The sequence below is a fragment of the Lissotriton vulgaris genome, chromosome 4_1 (genome assembly GCF_964263255.1).
Source record: "Lissotriton vulgaris chromosome 4_1, aLisVul1.2, whole genome shotgun sequence".
NCBI lineage: Eukaryota > Metazoa > Chordata > Amphibia > Caudata > Salamandridae > Lissotriton > Lissotriton vulgaris.
The window spans coordinates 526,539,827-526,563,114 of NC_141691.1; the positions used below are offsets into that span (position 1 = coordinate 526,539,827).

General features: G+C 43.8%; 1 protein-coding gene across 2 annotated transcripts in view; it reads right to left on the bottom strand.

Moving 5' to 3' along the window:
- The window catches only part of LOC147721191 (apoptosis-inducing factor 1, mitochondrial-like), a 249,867-nt gene that overhangs the window by 148,809 nt on the left and 77,770 nt on the right, over positions 1-23,288 (bottom strand). The window lies entirely within an intron of this gene.

A 23,288-nucleotide genomic window follows, 5' to 3' on the forward strand; every position in this document is an offset into this window, starting at 1 on the left:
TGTGTTTAATTGTGCTCCCCACCATTTTTGAATGTCAATTTTTGAATGTCACCGACTGTCACCGATGCGGAGAACAGATAAGTCAGATAAATTACATAACAAATGGATGCTGGGCCAAAATATGGAGCTTTAAGTTCTCTCATTACTGAAGACTGTGAGGCAAAACTAATACTGAAACGACTCAGCCTTTCCTTTGGGATGCTTTCTGAAGACTGCTGCTGCAGCAGTGTTTAGGACCATGGGAGCCAGAATCCTATCATACTCCGGGTCTATCATGTAGCTTCATTTAAGTCAGAAAAGAAAACGTGAGGGGGCATAAAAGATTTCAAACATCATTTTAGCACAGAGACAGCCAAGCCTTGATCCCTAAGCCGTCAAAACTACAGCTGAAGCCATACAGAAAATATAACAAGCCAAGAATAGTTCATACATTCAGATGCAGGGCTCGGTTACTGCCCAGAATCAATAAGGATTTCAATAAAGGGATAACTAGAACCATAATATCTAAAGCCTAAATTTCCCTACCATGAGTTAAGGCACAAGATTAATTTTTTAATTTATCCAGGGGATCTCAATAAACGTAAGTCAGCTCACTGGCCCCATATTTCAAAACTTGATATTTAATTAGCATTAAGTGCATACAAAAATTATACGCCAATTCAACAGGGCTGCACCATATCCGGTTACATTTCTTAACACATATAGACTTTTAAGCCTATTTTGTTAAACAATTAATACTTGTGAACTGCAACGTCTTTGAAGAATAATTTGAACACTGAAAAATATTTTTAACTGAAAAAGGAGCAGACATCAAAATATAACCCTATAATAAAAAAAATATGGGTGAGGAGCAGAATACCTAACCCTTTGCCCACAAACTGCAGAGAATACCAGTCCTACGTTCAACAACATATTTTTCAGAAAATCTGTTAAGCACCTGAAAGATTGTAAAAGCTTTCTCTCCAACACTGCTAGGTTACTTAGTTAATCAACTGTGTACATTTATTCTACATGAAAATTTCCACTTTGAGGATTTCTTTTTTTGTTTAAAGTTGTAATTAAAGAAACAAAGCAATTATCATACATCAATATTGGCATGACATGAATACAGATCATAGTATTGTGCATATATATGTTCACTCCTTCAGTTGCAGAGGCCCACCTTCAGGCTGTTTTAGTCCAAAACCCCTCTTCTCTTGCGTGGTGGACAGAGCATTTAAAACAAAACCATTCAGCTACTCTCATCTGAGTCGTAATTCTCAGGGAGTGGTGGCTCGCAAATATCAACCCGGTAGGAGTTCCAGCTCCCCCATACCCATTCCCATTTTTTGGGACATCCCCGGTATATAAAAACAGATTTCTCCGCAACCATTGCTAGGTCCATGATTGCACACCACTGGGTTAGGGTAGGACTGGCACCGGATCCCCATCGCTGCGCTATGTTTCGCTTCGCCACTGTTACTCCCAGGGTCACCCACCCCTGCGCCATTGTATTTAAATCTGTTGGCTCCCAAATATTTACCAAGCAGTACCTTGGTTCCGGCAGTACCGTGATTCCCGTAACCTGGGAGAGAGTCCTCATTACTGCCATCCAGTACCTTCCTAATGCGGGGCAGGTCCACATAGTATGGAAAAAGGTCCCCGGCTCCCCACATTCTCTCAAACATTGCGGTGTGTCTGCACTTCCAATTTTATGTAATAGCACCCTTGTGTAGTATGTGCGGTGTAGAATTTTGAGTTGTACCAGGCGTAGCCTTGACGGAATTGCCGCCTCTTTCGGGCAGCCGAGGGCCTCTTGCCAATGCGCCTCATCACGGTCTCCCACATCCTTTTCCCATGCAGCCTTGAATGTTCCCGTAGGGTGAGGTCTGTTATTGATAATTTTTTTATACATCATTGAGATCGCTTTTTTTGAAGATGATCGGTCAAGAGCCTATCCTCCAACGGCGAGGACTCCCACTGGGGTCGCGCCTGGTGGTAGGACTGATTGAAGGGCATGACTAATCTGCATATAGCAATATCGCTCCGTTTCAGCTAGGCCATAGGTGGTCTGCAGGTGTGTGAATGGAACTACCTCTCCCTTCTGCCACAAATCCCCTACCGACGAAATCCCTATAGCATCCCACTTCCTGAATCCCTTGGAGTTGCCCAGCCTACCGAGTTTTGTTGTGTCCCATAACGCCGTTGCTAAGGTAATCACTTCTTCCCATCCCAATGCACGCTGAGCCATAAACCAAATGTGTATCATGTGAAGTGTTGGTCCGGTAATAGAGTGCTTTCGCCTCTTATTATATAGGGCATCCATGATACCCGCCGGCTCCAAAAGATGTCAGTCAAGCCTGAACGCTGGCTCCTCTTGGGGGACATGCAGCCACTGGTTGATCGGGATAAGGTGCGAGGCCCAATATTAGGCTCTGATATCAGGCAGAGCAATTCCACCATCATACCAACTCCTGCTTAATTTCTTCATAGCAATGCGGGGCGTCCTCCCATCCCATAATAGAGTAGTTATCTCTGCCTCTACTGCCCAGAGATACTTCGATGGGACCAGGTACGGGGTGTTTTGCAATACATATAAGAATCGTGGCAGCACCACTATCTTAAAAAGCGCCGCACAACCAAGGAGTGTAAGAGGCAGTGTTCGCCAGTGTTTGACATCCTGTCTGAGTCGCAGTAGAGGATGTATTATGTTTCTATCAATGAATTGCGCCCGGTCATGCGTGATATATATTCCTAGATATTTGAAGCCATCCGTGACTACTTGTAGCGCGCACCCTCTTGGTAGCCGTTGTGGCGAGCCCCGCAGGACATATAATAACGATTTATCCAAATTTATCGTGTATCTGGACACTGGTCCACATGCGGTGCAGGTGTCCGGCAGACAATTAATAGACCGCGCTGGGGAAGTAAGGTATAACAGGATGTCATCTGCGAATAACAAAATACGGTCTTCCCAACAGAGTGCCTAAAGTATGTCCCTTATTGTGAGGTCCTGTCTGACCCATGCCGCCAGCGGCTCCAAAACTAATGCAAAAAGTAGGGGTGATAACGGACATCCTTGTCTTGTCCCTCTACCCAGTGGGAATTCTATGGGGAGACAGCCGTTAACCCCCACCCTCGCTAGTGGTTGCTTGTGTAATAATCCGACCCATTTACAGAAGTTGGGGCAGAAGCCCAGATGCTGGAGAACAGCAAAAAGGAAGGGCCATTCCACCAGGTCAAACGCCATACGCGCATCTAAGGAGAGTATAGCCACGTCTTCACCCAAAGTCTCTCTACGCTCCATCACACTAAACAGCCGCCGTAGATTAAGTGCTGTGTTGCGGTGTGGCATAAAGCCCGACTGGTCAGGGTGAATGATTTCTGATAGATAAGGTTGTAGTCTCGTAGCTAAGGCTTTGTCTAATATCTTTGCCTCTGCGTTTAGCAGGAGATATCGGCCTATATGACACACACTCCTGCGCTGGTCTGGCAGGCTTGTGTATCGCAACGATTGTGGAGAGACGGTGGTCCCTAGGTAGAGCCCCAATGGTCAAGCTTTCTTTATACATGTCTAGGGGGCGTGGCACTAGTTGTGTAGTTCCTAATTCATAAAATTCTATCGCGATGCCATACGGCCCCAGCGCCTTCCCAGTGTGTAGCGCCCTAACCTCTTGCACAATCTCTTCCTGCGTTATATCTTCCTCTAATGCTGAAATAGCGTCTTCCCTAAGGGTAGGAGTTTGTATATCGTGTAAAAATGCCAGTTTTCTTCCATTGTTGCATCGGCCACTGGTGTGTATATTAATTCGTAGTGATGTGCTAGCTCGTCTGCGATCTGCTGTGGGGCCTGGACTAGCGTGCCTTCTTTTGTACGTATCTGTGCAATCCAATTATTCGCCCTTTCCTTATTCCCTAACCAAGCCAGTAATTTACCTGCCTTATCTCCCTGGCCGTAGATGGTATGCTGAGTTTTTGTAAGTCTATCAGAGACCTCCTCTCGTGTGTATGCCCTATACTCCTGTTGTGCTAGGTTCAATGCGTGTGTCGTGTCCTCCGATGTATCTAACGCATGCACTCTTTCGGCCCTCGCTACAGCCTCCTCTAGTTCTCCTATATGCTGCTGTTGATCCCACTTTTTACCAGTAATCGCATGACCTCGCAGCACCGTCTTATACGCCTCCCACAGGATCGATGGCAAGGAAACCGAATGCTCGTTTTCTTCAAAATAATTTTTAGTGGCCTGAATTTAGGTTTTCCGTATCCTTGAGGTACCCCGGTCTAATGGGGGAAGAGCCTCAGATTCTGTAGGTTGGAGGATGTGTGCGTAATGATGACTGGGGAATGATCAGAGATGCCCCTTGGGAGCTAATTTCAGTCATCCCTGGAGGCCAACGTAAATATATAATCTAGTCTAGAGAGACTATTATGGGCCTCAGAGTGGAACGTGAATTGTCTGTCGGTCGGGTACCTAGTCCTCCATACATCCAATAACCCAAGCGCCTCCACAAAGTCCTGTAATCTGTGGGCCACCCTCCCTATCTCTCTCGGAGGCTGTCCGTCTAGCTCGGGATCCATAACTGCGTTAAAATCACCCCCTATAATCAACTCCCCCATAGGGGAGGGCAAGCAGGAACTTCCCCAAGTCTGTGATTGTGGTTTGATGCAGTGTTGATGGAATATATACTGATACGACATTGTATGGCCTACCATCCCATTGGCTCGAAATTGCAGCAAAAACGTCCCTACTCATCATTATAAGTTTTTGACACCACCACAGGGAAGCGCTTGTTTATCAAGGTAACTACACCTCTCGACCTAGAGGTAAATTCTGAGTGGACTTCCATGTGGAACCCCCATCTAGTTAGGGCCTTAACGGTCGTTCCCTGCAAGTGTGACTCCTGAATCAGTGCTACAGCCGGATTCTTCCGTCTTATATATTGCAACACCAGTCCACGCTTTATTTTATCTCCTAGCCCGTTTACATTCCAGGAAAGCACTGTTAACTGTGGCGCCTGCTGCTGGGCCCCCTGAGTCTTTGAGGCTGTGCCTCTAACGCCCTGGCTTGCGCCTCCGTCCCCTCTGCCTGTGGTTTCTGTTTGCCGGTCTTCAGCCCTCTAACCAGTCTGTTGCCTCTCCTGACTCAAAAAAACAAGTTTTTCCTTCCGCCTCTACTTGCAGTTTAGCTGGAAACAGCAATGCATACTTTAGCTCTTGATTGCGGAGTTCCTTCTTAACTTCTGTGAAGCTGCGTCTTTGGGCCGTGACTGCTGCTGTATAGTCCTGGTATAGTGTCACCGTACAGTTGTCGATTTTGAGGGGGGGGGGGGGGGGCCCGTCCGGGCCGCCTGAAGGATTACATCTCTATCGCGGAAGTTGAAAAGTCTGGCCAGTATCGGCCGCGGGGGAGCTCCCTGTCTGGGTCGCCCGCCCGGTACCCTGTGCGCTCTTTCCACCGAGAAGAATTTTGAGAGTCCACAAGGGCAGAGCTGTGTTTGTATCAATTCTTCCACAAAATGGTCTAGTGCCTAATACTCTCCGGCACACCAACTAGGCGCACGTTGTTGCGCCGAGAGCGCCCCTCCTGGTCGTCCAGTTTCGCCGATAGTTGCAGGTTCATCTGTTCCAATTGCGCCACGTGTTTCTGTAATGTGGTGGTATCCATCGTGAGGGTTTTTGTAGTGTCCTCTACCTCTCATTCTGGAGGTCATTTTTGAAAAGTCCGCCCTCAATAGTGTCACTTCAGTTGAAATGGATCCAATTGACGCTTGAATCTGTAGTAGTATAGCCATAACATCTTGTAGTGTGAATTCTTTCTTGGGCCCATTGGTCTTTTCACTTGTATCTGGATTTACTGGCTGCTGCTCTGCCTGCTGGTTCTTTGGTAAGGCGTACTTATCAATACAGTTGCTCTGACCCTGCTTTGACCCCTGCTACTCATTCTTCCACTCCGAGGCGCACTCAGCGCCAACTCCTCCCTAGGGGACCCTTCTTGCACCGACCCAAATCAATGAGACCGTGGGCCCCTTCCAGACGGGCGTTCGTTCTGCCAATGTTTATGTGTCAGCCACACTTTATTCCAGTTCAACTATTCCCCCTCCAATGGCGTCTTCCACTGGGCTCTGTCCAGCAACTGGACACCTGCCTCTTAATGCACTTCCGCCATCTCCTGGTGTTTCTCACCTTCGCAAGTGGCACACTGGCTCCCAGGTTCGAGTACTTCCTCCCCGCCTGTGTCGTTCACTCCACCGCCCGGTGAAGCTGGTCTCCCTGCAGCTCTGCAGGAGCCCACACTGCTAAGAGCTCCAGGAGCCCGGGTCATACCCCTACGTGATGATACTCCCGTTCGCTAGGGAGTGTGTGGTCTCTTACTGTGGCCGGGCTGAATGTGGGGAGCTCTTACGGCATCCACCTCTTGTTCTGGGCCGGGGAACCGGGGGGAGGGGGGGGGGGGGGCCTGATGCCCACTATGGCTCTGGGCTGTGCCTCTGGATGTTGGGCCGTAACTACGCCCCCTCGCTGTGCTTGGTCCTGGAAGCTCCTCACCACACACCGGACCGGTACTTCTGCACCGGAGGGAACGCAGATTTGCTGACTTTCTAATCGCGCCAGGATACAGGATTAATGCCGGGATTCGGAGGTCCAGGTAGTCGGGTCCCGGAGCTCCTCTAGGCTGTGGCCATTTTCTCCGGTCGCCAGCCACCCCCCTCCCACTTTGAGGATTTCATTACCCGATAAACGTATATCTTTCAACTAAGGCTCTGATATCCATATTCAGAAAAACAAATATTTTAAATCATTCTATGATCATCAGGACTTATTGAAATAGTTTATTGAAGAACCAACAATAGATGTTCAGATGGCTCCAGAAAAAAGTAACTGGTGAGGGTCAGACATAAGAAAAGAAGTAGAGTAAATTTTTGGGAAAGAAGGGATTATGCAGTCGACATTTACGAGTTTCCTGCAACAAGCATACTTTTTTTTTTTGCTGAGGGACTTTCCATTTTTTTTGGGCAAATGCCTATATTTAACTTTCTTTTATTTTTATATAATTGTTTTTATTAATTACAAACTTCCAATCATCACAAATATGAATTTGCATATATTTCGATCTTATAACATCCGGTGCATAGAGTTTAACAACTAACATATAATCAATCAATCATGTCAGGTGTACAGTTATTAGTTCTAGACATTTCCACAGTCGGAGATATACATAAGTCCCCTCGATATGCATTCCACCCACTCCACTTTTTGTCCCATTACTTGGGACATCCTCTAGAAGAAGCCCCAATGGTGGAGTGAGGCTGATCTTCTTACCGAGTGCATCCTGCATGTGTGTGGTCGCCCCCTCCCATATGGGTCGCAGGAATGGACAGTTCCATATAGTGTGGTTGAAAGTTGTTTCCTGGTGACGCCCCCTCAGACAAAATGTGTACTGTCTAGTCCCTATTCTTGCCAGTGTATCCCGCTGAGGTATGTTCTATGTAAGATTTTTAATTGAATTAAACAGAAGCGGAGTGAGATAGCGGCCTTCCTTGGTGACATCAGCGCTGTTTGCCAGTCTGTGTCTTTAATGTCTCCTATGTTAGCTTGCCACCGACTTCGGAAAGCTTAGAAGGGGTTAGGTTGGGTATTGCATAACTTGCAGTATGTTAATGAAATGGATTTGTCGGGGATTGGTTCAGAAAGCAGCCGATCCTCCAATGGGGATGATACCCATATCTGTGAGAGTGGTTGTTAGGGCATGGCGGATCTGCAGATAGCGGAACGTCTCCCCCTGAGCTAGTTCATATTTCTCCTGTAGTTCCTGGAACGTTAGGATTTAGTCTTTTTTAATAAGATGGCCTATATTGGAAAGTCTGATCGTATCCCAATTATCAAACCCTGGATGGTAGCACAGGAGTCCTAACTTCTGGGTATACCACAACGGAGTGGCCTAAGTCAATACATCAGTCCAACCTAAACGTTTAGTTGCCTGGTGTCAAAGTTCCACGGTACAAGCTGTGGGGCCCCCTTATCTCCCCTTCCGGACCTTTGTGTATAGAGCACCAAGGTATCTTTCTCTATCCATCTGATATCGGTCAAGCATATAGGCAGGGCCTATCTGAGAGCGGTACAACCAGTGAATTACCACCACCAGTTGAGAAGCCCAATTATAAATTGTCTGTCTGGGAGTGCGATCACCCTGTCGTACCACCCTTTAGTTCATTTATGAAGCGCTCTTCCACTCCACAATAATGATCTGACCTCACTGTCTATACTGTTGAAATATGAATTGGAAATCTTGTATGGGTAATTCTGAAAGACATATAAAAACCGCGGAAGAGCAAGCAAAGAGAGCGGTAGGAATCTCCAGAGAGTGACATAATTCCTAAGTCTATCTAATGGGGCAGCTAAATTCTGTTCATGGAAGAGTTGGGGTCAGGGGTGATGAAAATCCCCAGGTAGCGAAAACAGTTAGAGGCGACCCAAACCGGATACGCTCCATATCCTCCAATTGAAGAGAGACAGTTACGAAGCTTTAGTGATGAACAGAGCTAGGAATGGGAAGAAAGACGCAGGGTAGAATATATGATCAGGGGGACACAGTGGAGAAATTGATTGCATAGTTAGATAAATGAGAACATGCAAGCAGACTGGTGCCGGAGTTAACAGGCAGGGCGGGACGCACGATCACTGACCCCCAGGAGATTGCCGACACATTTGCGGCCCACTTTGGGCAGTTATACTCCTCGCAAAGACCTTACACGCTACAAGACTCCCTTGATCTCCTACACCAGTGGTTCCCAAACTTTTGACTCCTGATGACCCCCATTGAGTCACCACTGGAAGCCGGGGACCCCCAAGCAATTTGTATGAGTTAAATTTCAAAATTAAAACAGTAATTCGAAAAAAATACACACATGTACACACAAAACAAATACTCAAATTACTAAGGATTTGGGGCCAGATGTACAACCATTTCATTTAGCTCCTTGCAATTGGCGACACATTGCGAGTGGCAAATTGCGAGTCGCTAAATGAAATGTACAACAGTGTGTTTAACACTGTTTGGGATTCCCAATGGGGTCGCAAATTGCGAGGTTCATTAATATTAATGAGCCTCTCGCAATTTGTGAGCCCATTGGGAATGCCAGCCCTCCCAGGGATGGTGGCCTGCTGGGCTCTGCAGGCCACCATGTCTCGGACTGCTTTTAAATAAAGCAGTTTTAAAAAAAAATGCAGCCTGTTTGCCATGCATTTAAAATAAAAAAGAAAATGAAACGTTTTCGTTTCATTTTCTAAGGGCAAGCAGAGGTCCCTGGGACCACTGCCTACCCTTAAAAAATAATTTTGCATGCATTTGCAAAGGGGGAGGGGTCCCCTGGGGACCCCTTCCCATTTGCGAATGCATTACCATCTACTTGAAGTAGGTGGTAATTACGACTGTTTTGCCACCGCAAAACATTTGTACATGGTTTTGAGACTCCCTATTTGGAAGGGAATGCCCCTTCCAAATAGCAAGTTGCAAAACCTATTTAGCGAGTTGCAAACAAATTGCGACTCGCGAAATAGGCTATGTACATGGCTCAATAGGTTTTTGCATGCATAAATGGGTTCGCAAACCCTTTCGCGCATATAAAAACAGATCGTACATCTGGCACTTAGTATTTTATATTGAAGTAATAGCCCCTCTGTCACATGTATTTCATTTGTTTTATAGCATCTCTCATACCATTGTAGGATGTCAGAGCACTTTACATCACACACATATAGAGACTTTGAATCATACATGTAAATCAGTGTGTATATAAAATGTTTAAAGAGTCCTTGGTCTGGAAAAGCACAAACTCAGGATTCAGAACATAACAGTGGCTAGCACTGACTTTAACATTAAAAATGCATTTCCACCCAAATAAATCTTTTTAGCAGCATCAGGATAATGAATAACTGGGAAAAAATATAAGTTAATAACTGGAACCATGCAGTTTGCAAGCAGCTCTTTGATGACAGTTTATAGGTCCCTCTGCTAGATTATGATTGTCACTTATGAAGTGCACAGTAACAAGAGAATTTATGCGACAAAAGCAGTAACCACGAACCTATGCACATAAAATACTTATTTTTAAGATGCATGATACACGTTCTTTGCAGTAGGCACATTAACCCTCTGTGCTACATTAGTTTAATCAAAGCTGCCAAGAACAAAACTCTCCTCAGCTCCAGCAGGTACATTAATCACTGGCATTCTCTTGACACTTTTATTGTTGCTGGAAGGCTGTTAATTATACACAAACGTTTCTGCGCTTTTAAAACTGTTGCCTGCGGACCCCCTGGGAAAGTGTCACGGACCCCTCGGGGTCCGCGGACCACAGTTTGGTAAACACTGTCCTACACGATATCACACTACCAAAGCTTTTGGCTCAGAGTTTATGGAGCGCGCACTTACAACAGATGACATTGCACAGGCGATCAGGGGTCTTAACTCTGGAAAGGCATCCGGACCCAACGGCTTACCGATTAAACTTTACAAACTTAGACCAGATATACTTGCCCCTCACATGCGTGCAATGTTTGAGGAAAGTAAAGAACAGGACGAACTGCCACAAGACCAAAGGATAGCGACTCTAATGACGATACACAAGGAGGGTAAGACTCGGATGGACTGTGCCTCTTACATGCCAATCTCTCTAGTGAAAGCTGAATCTAAGATTTTGGCTAAACACCTCGCTACTCGATTGGTCAGGGTGATCAACACACCCGGAACAAATAAGATTCATGCCTCAGAGTAACACTGCTTTGAATCTGTGCAGAGTACATGGGGTAATAGGGAGGGCGGCCACCATTCAGGTGGCGGCGATGCATATGTCATTGGATGCCACAATGGTGTTTGATATGATCGAGTGGCCATATCTCTTTACGGTCCTTGAGAAAATGGGACTTGGCCCCCAATTTATCAAGTGGGTACAGCTCCTCTATTCGAAGCCTCTAGCCCAAGTAGTTGTAAATAATAAAAAATCAGAAGTCTTCAACCTGAGTAAAGGAACTTGGCAGGGTTGCCCTCTTTCCCCTCTCCTGATTAAGTTGGACTTAGAACCCTTGGCCTCCTGGGTGAGGAGGGACCCGGTGATACGTGGACTAAAGTGGGCAGACCCGTGGGAAGACCGCATCTCGTACGCAGATGACATTCTCCTATTCCTGGCCTCCTCAAAGGCATACCTCATAGCTGTACTGGATATTTTTGCAATCTTGGTCAGGTACTCCGTATATTCGATCAACTGGACTAAATCTGTGTTATACATCCTTAAGGGACCCCCTCCTGACCTTCCCAGGGACTGTCCAGTACAGGTCACTGCATTGGGCTTTACATACCAAGGTATTTATATCACAGCTGATCCTGCAAGTAGATTTGCCCACAGAGATTGAAGAGGGACACGGAACACTGGAAGACACTTCCACTTTTTAATTGTTGGGCAGGACGTCCATATGTAAAATTATGTCCTTGCCTCGTTTTCTTTATGTATTGCAAAACTCATCAGAACTAGTCCTTGCGAGCTATTTTAAAGACCTTGAAAGCCTGCAACGCAGCTTGCTTTGGAGTGTGAAACCATGCATATCCCTTTCCAAACTGAATCTCACCTGGTACAACGGAGGTATTGGTCTCCCGGACCTAAAAAAATATTACTAGACAGCGCATCTGGCTGCCATTGATCATGAAACGTATAGACGAGCAGACGACCCGGGCTATGCAATGGATAGATGGCTATTGCAGGTGGGAATTATAACAGGGCTCTTTATTGAAGTGCAGGGAAACGCCATCTGACTGGACCAACTAAGCACTTTGTGCAAGTTTGGCATGCAGTTTATACAAGTCTGGGATGGGAACACAGAGCGACATTGGCCACCCCACTGTGGGATTCAGACTTGCTTGGCAACTTGTGGACATCTAGAGGCTTCGACAAATGGGACCTCATAGGCATATCAGGAATCGGTGACCTCTGGGTAAAGGGAGAGGTTAAATAATTTCCCTCCTTGCAACAGGAACATGATCTATCGCCCACAGAACATTTTAGATAAATGGAAGTTCGACACGCACTGCAGACATGTTTCCAGAAGGGAGTAACCACCCCTGAATCCTCGCCCATACAGGAAAGAATTTTGGATGGAAATTTGCCAACAAAGGCCATTTCGCCAAGTTATAAAAAGCTGGTGAATAACTCTGTGAATCCCTTAAAAAAATTATGGGAGAGGGATGGCATTATACTTGATGATGAAGATTGGGTAATAGCGGTCACCTCACCACGGGAAGTGGCTATCGCAGCGAGATTGAGACTCGTACAGCTTACAATACTGCACCGTATCCACATCTGCTCTCCCCATTGCTTAGTGCAACTGGGGAGAGCGCACGATTGTAAATGCAGGAGGGGCAGAGGGAGTGAGGGAACATTCCTGCACATACTCTGGGAGTGCACACACGTACAGAGATACTGGAAGAAAATACACAAGGTAATGGGCAAGGTACTTGCACACGATATCTCCCTGGAGGCCAAACGCGGTCTCCTGAATGTGTGGGAGCCTTCAGACCTGAACAACAAACGCATCACATGGGTTACGCTGGGATTGATGGTAGCGAAGTGAAATATTGCCTAGAGGTGGGGGGCAGCCCAGGCACCGACCGTGTCAGCTTGGAAGAGGGACATGAATTGGTTCATGTTCCGAGAGAAGACTGTATATGTGGCCTGGGAAGCCCGAAAAAGGGGTCAGACATTTGGAATGACTGGAATGTATATAGAGGTAATATCTGTATCCCCACAGTAGTACCAGCTCAGGCTGATCACGTTGCCATACCAGTTACCAAACAATACGTTATTATTCACATGTACCTGGAAATGACTGTATCGTGCTGAAAAGAATACTGTACTGAGATACACCTTGTGATGCGGATTCCTATTTGTTAATAAAAAGAAATTTAAAAAAAGAAAACCGTCATGGGCCACTTGTAAATGCCAGCATTTGCTAAGCGCACAGCTACCTCCTGAGAAGCACTGGGGGCCGTCGGGAAGATTAAGCAAGCTTTTGCCCAGAGTCAGATGATGCTGGGTTAACCTGCCGTCGGAGCCAAGGATCAAACCGTGAACCCTGTGGTCCAGAGTCAGGCACCCTGGCCGCTGCGCCACACCTCTACCACTTCAACCTCGCATCCCGGGGGAAGCCGAGGAATTGTGCAATGAAGAACAAATAATACTGACTTGGACCAGTTAATGGCATAACCGGAGTACTTACCGAAATTGGTGAAAATATTTAAAAGTCTATTGAGGAACGCATGGGGGGGACGGACGCCAGATAACCCAGAATGTCGTCTACATACAACGATATTCTGTCCTTGTGTCCCTCTAAGTAGCACGTCTCCTCACACCCAGGTGCCAACAGTTCCAGGATCAGAGAGAAAATTAGAGGGAAATAGAGGGCAGCCTTGTCTGGGCCCCTACCCAAGGTAAATGCCCGGGATATAGGATTGTTAACCCTGAGTTAACCAAGCCCAGAAATTTGGGGCTGAACCCCAGGTGTTCCAGTACCTGAAAAAGATACGGCCATTCCATGGAGTCAAATGCCATGGAGGGATCTAGTGAGAGCACCACAGCATCTTCATCAATATATCATTGTCTCCCCAAAACATTGTGAAGACGGCGGATATTCAATGACATGTTCCGTCCCAGCATAAAGCCAGATTGATCAGCATGAACTAAGGATGAGATTATAGGGATGAGACGATTAGCCAGGAGTTTAGCAAAACTTTGGTCTCGACATTAACTAGAGAAATCAGTCGATAAGAACCTCAGATGTCAGCTGGTTTGACAGGCTTTCGATTGACCATAATAGAAGCCAGACGCTGATCGTCCGGTAAGATTCGTTTTTTGAAGCTCTCATTGAACATGTTTTTAAGGTGAGGGGCGACCCACGTGGCCATTGTCTTAAGTAATTCAATAGGGACTCCATTGGGTCCCATTGCCTTCCTCGATTGGATATTGTTTATTGCCCAGCAAATTTCATCCTACGTGAGATCTTTTTCCATTGTGTTCCTAACGATAGCAGATAGAGTAGGTAGGTCTTTGTCTTAACATTTGACGGGAGTCCTCAGTCGTATATTTGGTTGAGGAGGTGTGGACCATCTCTAGGTGAGAAGCAAGGGCATCTGCAATGCCCTGTGGGTCGGAAATCTGCCCTGCCGCTGGCAGGGTCAGTCTGGGTAGCCAGCGCTCCCCCTGCTACCCCTTCTCCAGCCAGGCTAACATCTTCCCTGCCCTGTCTCCCATCTCATAGACCTTATTTTGTGGTTGCAACAGTCTGGCCCGCGTCTTCTCTCCGGGCAAAGTTCTATATTCCAACCGCTTGATAGCTAATTGATGGGTGGTGGCGGTCACTAGGTGAGTGTGTATTTTGTGCCTCCAGCTGCTGGAGCTCGTTCTCCAAGTTGAGCAGCTGCTGGCAATAAGCATACTTGCTTGTGATTTCCTTGTTATGATCAAGATTTTTTAAAAGTCGATAAAATTAATTTAAACATAAAAAAGGCTTTCTTAAATTGTGTATTAGTTTAGAATTCTCATTTGACATGCCAGTTTTCTGCAGCATTTGTCTTTTACTTCTAAAAGCATTACTCAATGTCTTATTCGTTTTTAACTTCTCTATTGCCAGGAAACATATTATTTGATTTTATTCTCTAGGAGTAGTTTAACACACAACATATCTGTATTTTTAATTTGTGAAGGATATAAGAGACTGAGAGGTCAATTAAAATGGTGGTGAATAAAAACATTTTTGAATGTCCCTTCAGCTCCATATTGGATTCATCGAAGTGCAAACAAGTAATTCCCATAAGACCACCGTACACTGGTGTAGATGTACTCTTCCTCTTGTTACTACCTTACATGTACACACTGCATGAACTTGCCTGTGTACACTGTAACCGAACAATTATTACATTAAAAAAAAAACGTTCATAATGCCACTTCTTCACCTAACTGTTCATCGGCATTCACATTCATTAAAACAATGCTTCTGAATTCCAGGAAATTAGCCCGTGCTATCACTTGATCTAGAAGAATACAAATTCGATGCTGTGAGACTGTCTAAAATGACAACTGGACGTGGGAAGGGGTTGTGAACTAACAGCCAAGGTAAGCTAATTTCAGATTTCACCTAAAGACAGACAGTGGTGTGGATTTCCTTCTTGGGGAGAGGATCGCTAAGCCAGCGGGAACCGGATCAAAGTCTTATTTCCAGGCAATCACAATATTGAAGCTGTTCAAGGAGAAAGGCTAACACAAGTTGATTGAGAACTCAAATCACTTTGAGCCTCAAAATCCACCACACAGGTGTTGGTGACCCTGCTGGCTGGAACCAGTGAGAATGGCAGGACTGAGTGAAGGAAGCCATCACACTGCTTAAACTTGGAAAGTGGCCTGTACTTGGACTCTAGAGGGTGAGAATATAGTTTTCCTGGAGGTATGATTGCTGCTATTGTGATGATCTGCATGTGTGAATAGAAGTGTGACATATAAACGTACCTTTGGCATATTTCTCCTTACTCTTGGATTTATATACCTACGTGGAGTTCGATGTATGATCTACTGTCAGAGGCATTAGATACGGGCAACAGGGGCCTATACATTTGCCATGCACTGCATTTAAAAAAAAACAAGGTTATAGATTTTGGTGGTGGTGGGTATCACCACTAGTATGCACCATGACTGCAAACCTGGTGCTTAGCCGTTCAATGGTGCAAACATATCTGCCCTTTCCTATGGATTTGCAGGAGTGCAATGGATCATGAGATGACATCTCATGTGTGTGGTGATCCCTTGTAGATCTTTGCTACACCTCATGCTGTGTGTACATAACCAACCTTATAGTTTCCTCTCAGTGGTGACTTGTTGGCCACCTCTCTGCTCATCCGCTATGGGGTAGCATTAATGTAACGCTTCATCCACCTCATGCTTGACTTTGGTAGACTCTTAGTCGCATTCCTGTGTGTATTTTTGGTGACAGACCAACTCTGTCAGATTTATTTATTTTATTATTTTTTCCCCCCATATAGCTCAAACTCACCCTGAAGGTATTGGAGCACTTTACATGCGCACCAGTTACATTACACAAGGACATTTATTTGTGTAGGGACCAGTAGATTAAGTGATACGACCAGAATCACAGAATGTTTGAGCCGAGAATCAAACCTGGTTCCACAGTTTTTAATTTGTCAGCTCCACATCCTCTAACCTCGTTGCACCATCTGTATATCAACACTACAGCAACCGCCTAGCTTTGCTCACTATTACACTACATGCCAAGTAGCATGTTTAAGTCTGACTTCCTACCAGATGTCCTGCACGGAGATACCTAATAGATAAGACTATCTTATAGGTCTGCATGCTGGCTCACCATAGACCTTCAATTAGCTAGTATGTGCGTTTGCCATGTACCGGCTTAATCTGGTTGATAGACCCATATCATATATTCAAAACGATCTCCTAACATTACAAATGTACAATACAGGTTCCTGCATGCTCTCCCACAAACGAAAACATAGACAACTGGTGTCTTAAGTTTGAGTGCATGTTGTGTTGTCATAATTGATTGAATGTTGGCAGATGCACAGCCTTTTTGTTTAGAGTTTAATATCTTTAGTTGATTAAGTACTAGTTTAATGGTGCTCAATACGGAGACGTCGAGGGCCCACGACGTTGAAATAACAATTTTATCCGTGAAACCAGAGGAACTCTGGTGTCATCCCTTATCGGCACACACTTCTTCGTGTTTTCTTTTGTAAAGAAAACACTTTCAAACAATTTTCATAGTATCATCTTTATTTCATGATTTTCATTGTTTTTTGTCAGATTTTATCGTGTTTGATCCTTCATACATCAGGCGATATCAAAAAGCATATCCAATGCATATCAAAAAGCATATCCAATGCATTTCGGGCATTCAGTTGGCATGCCCTTCATCAGGGATTGACACTACAAAATGATAATATAAGTGGACATTAGAATCAAAATAAATCTATACAGTGTTTACATCCATGTCATGGTAAACGGTGTTACATTCATAGTTCTATCAAGGTTATCATCTCATTTTCACTTGTGTATCATGCTAAAATGTGACGGTGATGTAGAAAAAATAGGGTTGTGATAGAGGTGCAAAGAAAAAGTGCGCTAAAAAAGTCGTTCACTTACAAGCCTGGTAAACGTAGTCACGATAATCTAAAATGAGAGAGAACGCTCGTCAGTCAAATGTGGTAGATGACATAATGGTTCACAACAAAGTACGCGTTGTGTTGGGTGCTGAGGGTCAGAATAGCAACTAACCTGGGTTTAAATGCGTCTCGCGTCTTGTCCGCCGTTCGTATTTCAGATTCGCCGGTAAAACTAGAATAGTTTCCGGCGTTCTTAAAATCAGCAAAATGGTCCGTGGTCATGTGGTCGATCACGTGATTTAGATACTGAAAAAAGACTATCATTTTCGGTCATAGAATACACGTGAAAAAAATGTACACGAAAAAATAATAATGCAGGGTACAGGTATCTGAAAAATTCGGAAGGGTAAAAATAACGGGTGGATTGAGGAAAGCGGAAACGAAATGGGGTAAAAAAGAGAGGGGGTCTGCAGGATCGAACCTATATAGAAAAAAGTGGTATAGTGTGAGTGAGCTGAGCTATCATAATCTTGATAACATCAGGGAGCTGTTGAGTTGGTATAGATCCACCGTGTGTTGTTGGGAACATGCACATTTACAACATAGTCAATCAGCAGAGCAAATCTCATAAGGTATACAAGAAGATATTAAAGATAACAAGAAAATTCAATTCTTTCGTTTAAACCAGTGGGTTTCTGGGTGGATAATTTGTGAATCCAGTAATTTTCTCGTCTTAGCAGTAGTTTGTTATTGTTGACTCCTTCATATTTGGGGACAGTCTCTAGAACGATAAACTTCACTTGGGACACGTTGTGTTGAAGTTCTGTAAAGTGCGCCGAAAGTGCTGACTTGGTGTTCTTTAGTCTTATGTTAGATTTATGTTCATTGAGGCGTACCTTGATGCGTCTCTCAGTTTTCCCCACATAGGTCTTGCCGCACGGGCATTTAATCCCGTATATTAGGTTGCTTGAGTCGCAGGTGGCATTCACTCTTAATTTTATAGGATAACCCTTTGTAGGGTGATTGAAGATCTGTCCTTTGATGATGCAGTTACAATTACCACAGTTTAGGCAGGGTTTTGTTCCTAGATATGTAATAGGATCATTAGATTTACTTTGTAGGATTTCACCGAGGTTCTTGGCTCTGGTGTAGGCAAATACAGGAGGTTGGCTGAAAGATTTGTTGAAATCTGGTTCCAGGTTAAGAATGGTCCAGTGATTCATTATGATTCGTTTGAACTTTCTACTATTGGTTGAAAATTTGGAAACCACAACTGTTTGGTTTTGTTCAGATTTCACGGTAGGTGTCAAAAGTTTTATTCTGTCAAATTTTTCAATCCTCTTTTGCGTTTCATCCACAAGACTCCTGGGGTAACCTCTTTGCAAAAATTTATTTGACATCTGTGTTAATCTTAAATTGAGGGTAGTCTGATCCGAAACAATTCTTTTAACCCTTGCCATTTGTGAGTATGGTAAGTTTCTGATCAGGTTGGGTTCGTGGAAGCTCGAATGTAAAAGCATGTTGTTACGGTCCGTGGGTTTGACAAACAGGTCAGTGGTGAATCCATTTTGTGTTATGGCAACTCTCACATCCAAGAAGTTCACTGTCGTGCTTGAGATCTCCCAAGTCAGTTGGATCCTTTGATCAATTGAGTTAAAATTGATTAGTTGTTGTCTCAGTTTATCTTCAGATTCTGACCATATGATGAAGTAGTCATCGATATATCTTGTGATCATTTTCAAGTGATTAGTCCAGTTAGTGTCATTGAGGATATGTTGGGTTTCATACCAGTGCATGAACGTGTTGGCGTATACCGGTGCGGCTGAATTGCCCATTGCCATCCCAGTGAGCTGTTGGTACCATTTGTCATTTGCTTTGAAGTAGCTATGATACAAAGTGAAGTGCATAAGCTCCATCAGGAATACTTGGAAGTCATGGTCACTGTCGGTTGTAAGAATAGCTGATTCCATTGCTTCAATACCCAGACTGTGTGGTATGTTGGTGTATAAACTGCTGACATCAGCAGTACATAGCACTATTTCTTCATTGGGGTTGAGTTGGATTTGTTGTAGTTTAAGCAAGAACTGCGTTGTGTCTTTGGTGTATGTTGTTGTAGACTGTACAAAAGGTTGGAGGTATTTGTCAATGAGTTGTCCTATGGGTTGGTGTATGCTGCCTCTGGTAGAGACAATTGGTCTCATGGGAGGGTTCCTGAGATTTTTATGAATTTTAGGCACCATTCTTAGTGTGGGACTTTTAGGGTTACTGGTTATAAGAAAATTCTTAGTTCTCTCCGTGATCGTTCCTTGTTTTAGTGCCTGGTCGATGATAGTTTTCAATACCTTTGCGTATTCCATGGTTGGATTGGAGTCCAGTTCCAAGTATGTTGACCTATCCATGATATGTTCGGTTACTTTGTCCTTGTCCATAGAAGTATTCATAATGACGATTGCTCCTCCTTTGTCGGCTTTGGTGAAGGTTATTTGTTCATTGGTTGATATTTTCCTGATTGTGTCCAAATCTTTCTGTGTAATGTTTTTATGTTTGGGTTTGCTGTATTTAATTTTGCTCAGATCCTGTTTTACAAGGTTTTCAAACAGGTCCAAAGTCTTATGACTGGTGGGTGCTTGGAATGAACTTTGTGGACGTAGTCCCAATAGTTGATCTTTTTCTTGTGTTGGGCGTTCAGGAAGGGTATTGTCAAAAAAATGTCGAAGTCTGAGCTTGCGCATTAGCTTGAAAAAGCTTACTTCTTGCTCCAGAAGGTCTGTCTGGGTGGTGGGTACAAATGAAGTTCCTTTCTCCAATAGTTTGAGTTCATATGTGCTCAATTGTTGGTCACTAATATTAATGACCAGATGTTCTTTGGTTAATTCCTCTTTGGTTTTTTCTCCATTATTTTGGTAGTTGCTGTGGTGCTCCTGGTGGTTGGCGGTTCCCGCTCTTTCTCCTTTTCCTTTTCTTTGTCCTTTCCCTCTCCTGGGTCTCCTTTTTGAGCTTGGCCCTGGTCTAAAAAAGGGCTACTATCATGTGTTTGACTGGTTGTTGCTTCCTCTGTTGAAGTTTGTTCCTGAGGTGACCTTGTGGGTAGATTTTTACGTGGTCTTGCAGTGGATTCACTGTCAGTGGAGGAAGTGTCTGTGTTGGAATTATAAGGGCGGTTTCTGCGTTTCTGTGCGTACACATCGGCCCAGGTGTAGACCTCCCCTAATTTATAGTCCAAGGTGTCCCGTTTGAACTTACGTATCTTGCGTTCATTAATCTCCCTTGAATGTCGGTCAATTTGAGTTTTTATATCCTCAAGTGTTGTGTTCAGTTCATCCTCAGTCATCATTTTAGATAGTTCAGTAGTTGTTTCCTGAATTTCTGCGGAGAGTTCTTCCAAAATAGTTGATAGTTCCTGGATGATAAGGAGTATTAAATCCAGTGAGCACTTATTAAGTATCTCATACCATCTTTCTTGAAACTTTTTGGAATGTTTACACAGTGATGGTTTGAGTGCAATTCTTAACCCGCGTGGTATACGGTGGTTCCTGTGGTACTTGATGAGTGTACTCGCATGTAGTTGTTGGTTTGTTTTCCTCTTTGATAAATATAAAAGTTGTTTTATATTTTGCTCCTTTGATCGATTAGTTGTTTCTTGTGCTAGCTCCTCTCTGATTAACGAATAAATTTGATCCACGTCCTTTTCCTCATATGCAAAGGTGGAGGCTCTAGCCTCTGTGCTTTTGGATATTTCCTCATAATTTGCCATGATTAATTTCACTTGTTGCAAGTTTTTAAATTGCGTGCTATCTGTCCGGTGGGCGCTTAGGAGGGACAAATTGATTGAATGTTGGCAGATGCACAGCCTTTTTGTTTAGAGTTTAATATCTTTAGTTGATTAAGTACTAGTTTAATGGTGCTCAATACGGAGACGTCGAGGGCCCACGACGTTGAAATAACAATTTTATCCGTGAAACCAGAGGAACTCTGGTGTCATCCCTTATCGGCACACACTTCTTCGTGTTTCCTTTTGTAAAGAAAACACTTTCAAACAATTTTCATAGTATCATCTTTATTTCATGATTTTCATTGTTTTTTGTCAGATTTTATCGTGTTTGATCCTTCATACATCAGGCGATATCAAAAAGCATATCCAATGCATATCAAAAAGCATATCCAATGCATTTCGGGCATTCAGTTGGCATGCCCTTCATCAGGGATTGACACTACAAAATGATAATATAAGTGGACATTAGAATCAAAATAAATCTATACAGTGTTTACATCCATGTCATGGTAAACGGTGTTACATTCATAGTTCTATCAAGGTTATCATCTTGACTTGGGAGATCTCAAGCACGACAGTGAACTTCTTGGATGTGAGAGTTGCCATAACACAAAATGGATTCACCACTGACCTGTTTGTCAAACCCACGGACCGTAACAACATGCTTTTACATTCGAGCTTCCACGAACCCAACCTGATCAGAAACTTACCATACTCACAAATGGCAAGGGTTAAAAGAATTGTTTCGGATCAGACTACCCTCAATTTAAGATTAACACAGATGTCAAATAAATTTTTGCAAAGAGGTTACCCCAGGAGTCTTGTGGATGAAACGCAAAAGAGGATTGAAAAATTTGACAGAATAAAACTTTTGACACCTACCGTGAAATCTGAACAAAACCAAACAGTTGTGGTTTCCAAATTTTCAACCAATAGTAGAAAGTTCAAACGAATCATAATGAATCACTGGACCATTCTTAACCTGGAACCAGATTTCAACAAATCTTTCAGCCAACCTCCTGTATTTGCCTACACCAGAGTCAAGAACCTCGGTGAAATCCTACAAAGTAAATCTAATGATCCTATTACATATCTAGGAACAAAACCCTGCCTAAACTGTGGTAATTGTAACTGCATCATCAAAGGACAGATCTTCAATCACCCTACAAAGGGTTATCCTATAAAATTAAGAGTGAATGCCACCTGCGACTCAAGCAACCTAATATACGGGATTAAATGCCCGTGCGGCAAGACCTATGTGGGGAAAACTGAGAGACGCATCAAGGTACGCCTCAATGAACATAAATCTAACATAAGACTAAAGAAACCAAGTCAGCACTTTCGGCGCACTTTACAGAACTTCAACACAACGTGTCCCAAGTGAAGTTTATCGTTCTAGAGACTGTCCCCAAATATGAAGGAGTCAACAATAACAAACTACTGCTAAGACGAGAAAATTACTGGATTCACAAATTATCCACCCAGAAACCCACTGGTTTAAACGAAAGAATTGAATTTTCTTGTTATCTTTAATATCTTCTTGTATACCTTATGAGATTTGCTCTGCTGATTGACTATGTTGTAAATGTGCATGTTCCCAACAACACACGGTGGATCTATACCAACTCAACAGCTCCCTGATGTTATCAAGATTATGATAGCTCAGCTCACTCACACTATACCACTTTTTTCTATATAGGTTCGATCCTGCAGACCCCCTCTCTTTTTTACCCCATTTCGTTTCCGCTTTCCTCAATCCACCCGTTATTTTTACCCTTCCGAATTTTTCAGATACCTGTACCCTGCATTATTATTTTTTCGTGTACATTTTTTTCACGTGTATTCTATGACCGAAAATGATAGTCTTTTTTCAGTATCTAAATCACGTGATCGACCACATGACCACGGACCATTTTGCTGATTTTAAGAACGCCGGAAACTATTCTAGTTTTACCGGCGAATCTGAAATACGAACGGCGGACAAGACGCGAGACGCATTTAAACCCAGGTTAGTTGCTATTCTGACCCTCAGCACCCAACACAACGCGTACTTTGTTGTGAACCATTATGTCATCTACCACATTTGACTGACGAGCGTTCTCTCTCATTTTAGATTATCGTGACTACGTTTACCAGGCTTGTAAGTGAACGACTTTTTTAGCGCACTTTTTCTTTGCACCTCTATCACAACCCTATTTTTTCTACATCACCGTCACATTTTAGCATGATACACAAGTGAAAATGAGATGATAACCTTGATAGAACTATGAATGTAACACCGTTTACCATGACATGGATGTAAACACTGTATAGATTTATTTTGATTCTAATGTCCACTTATATTATCATTTTGTAGTGTCAATC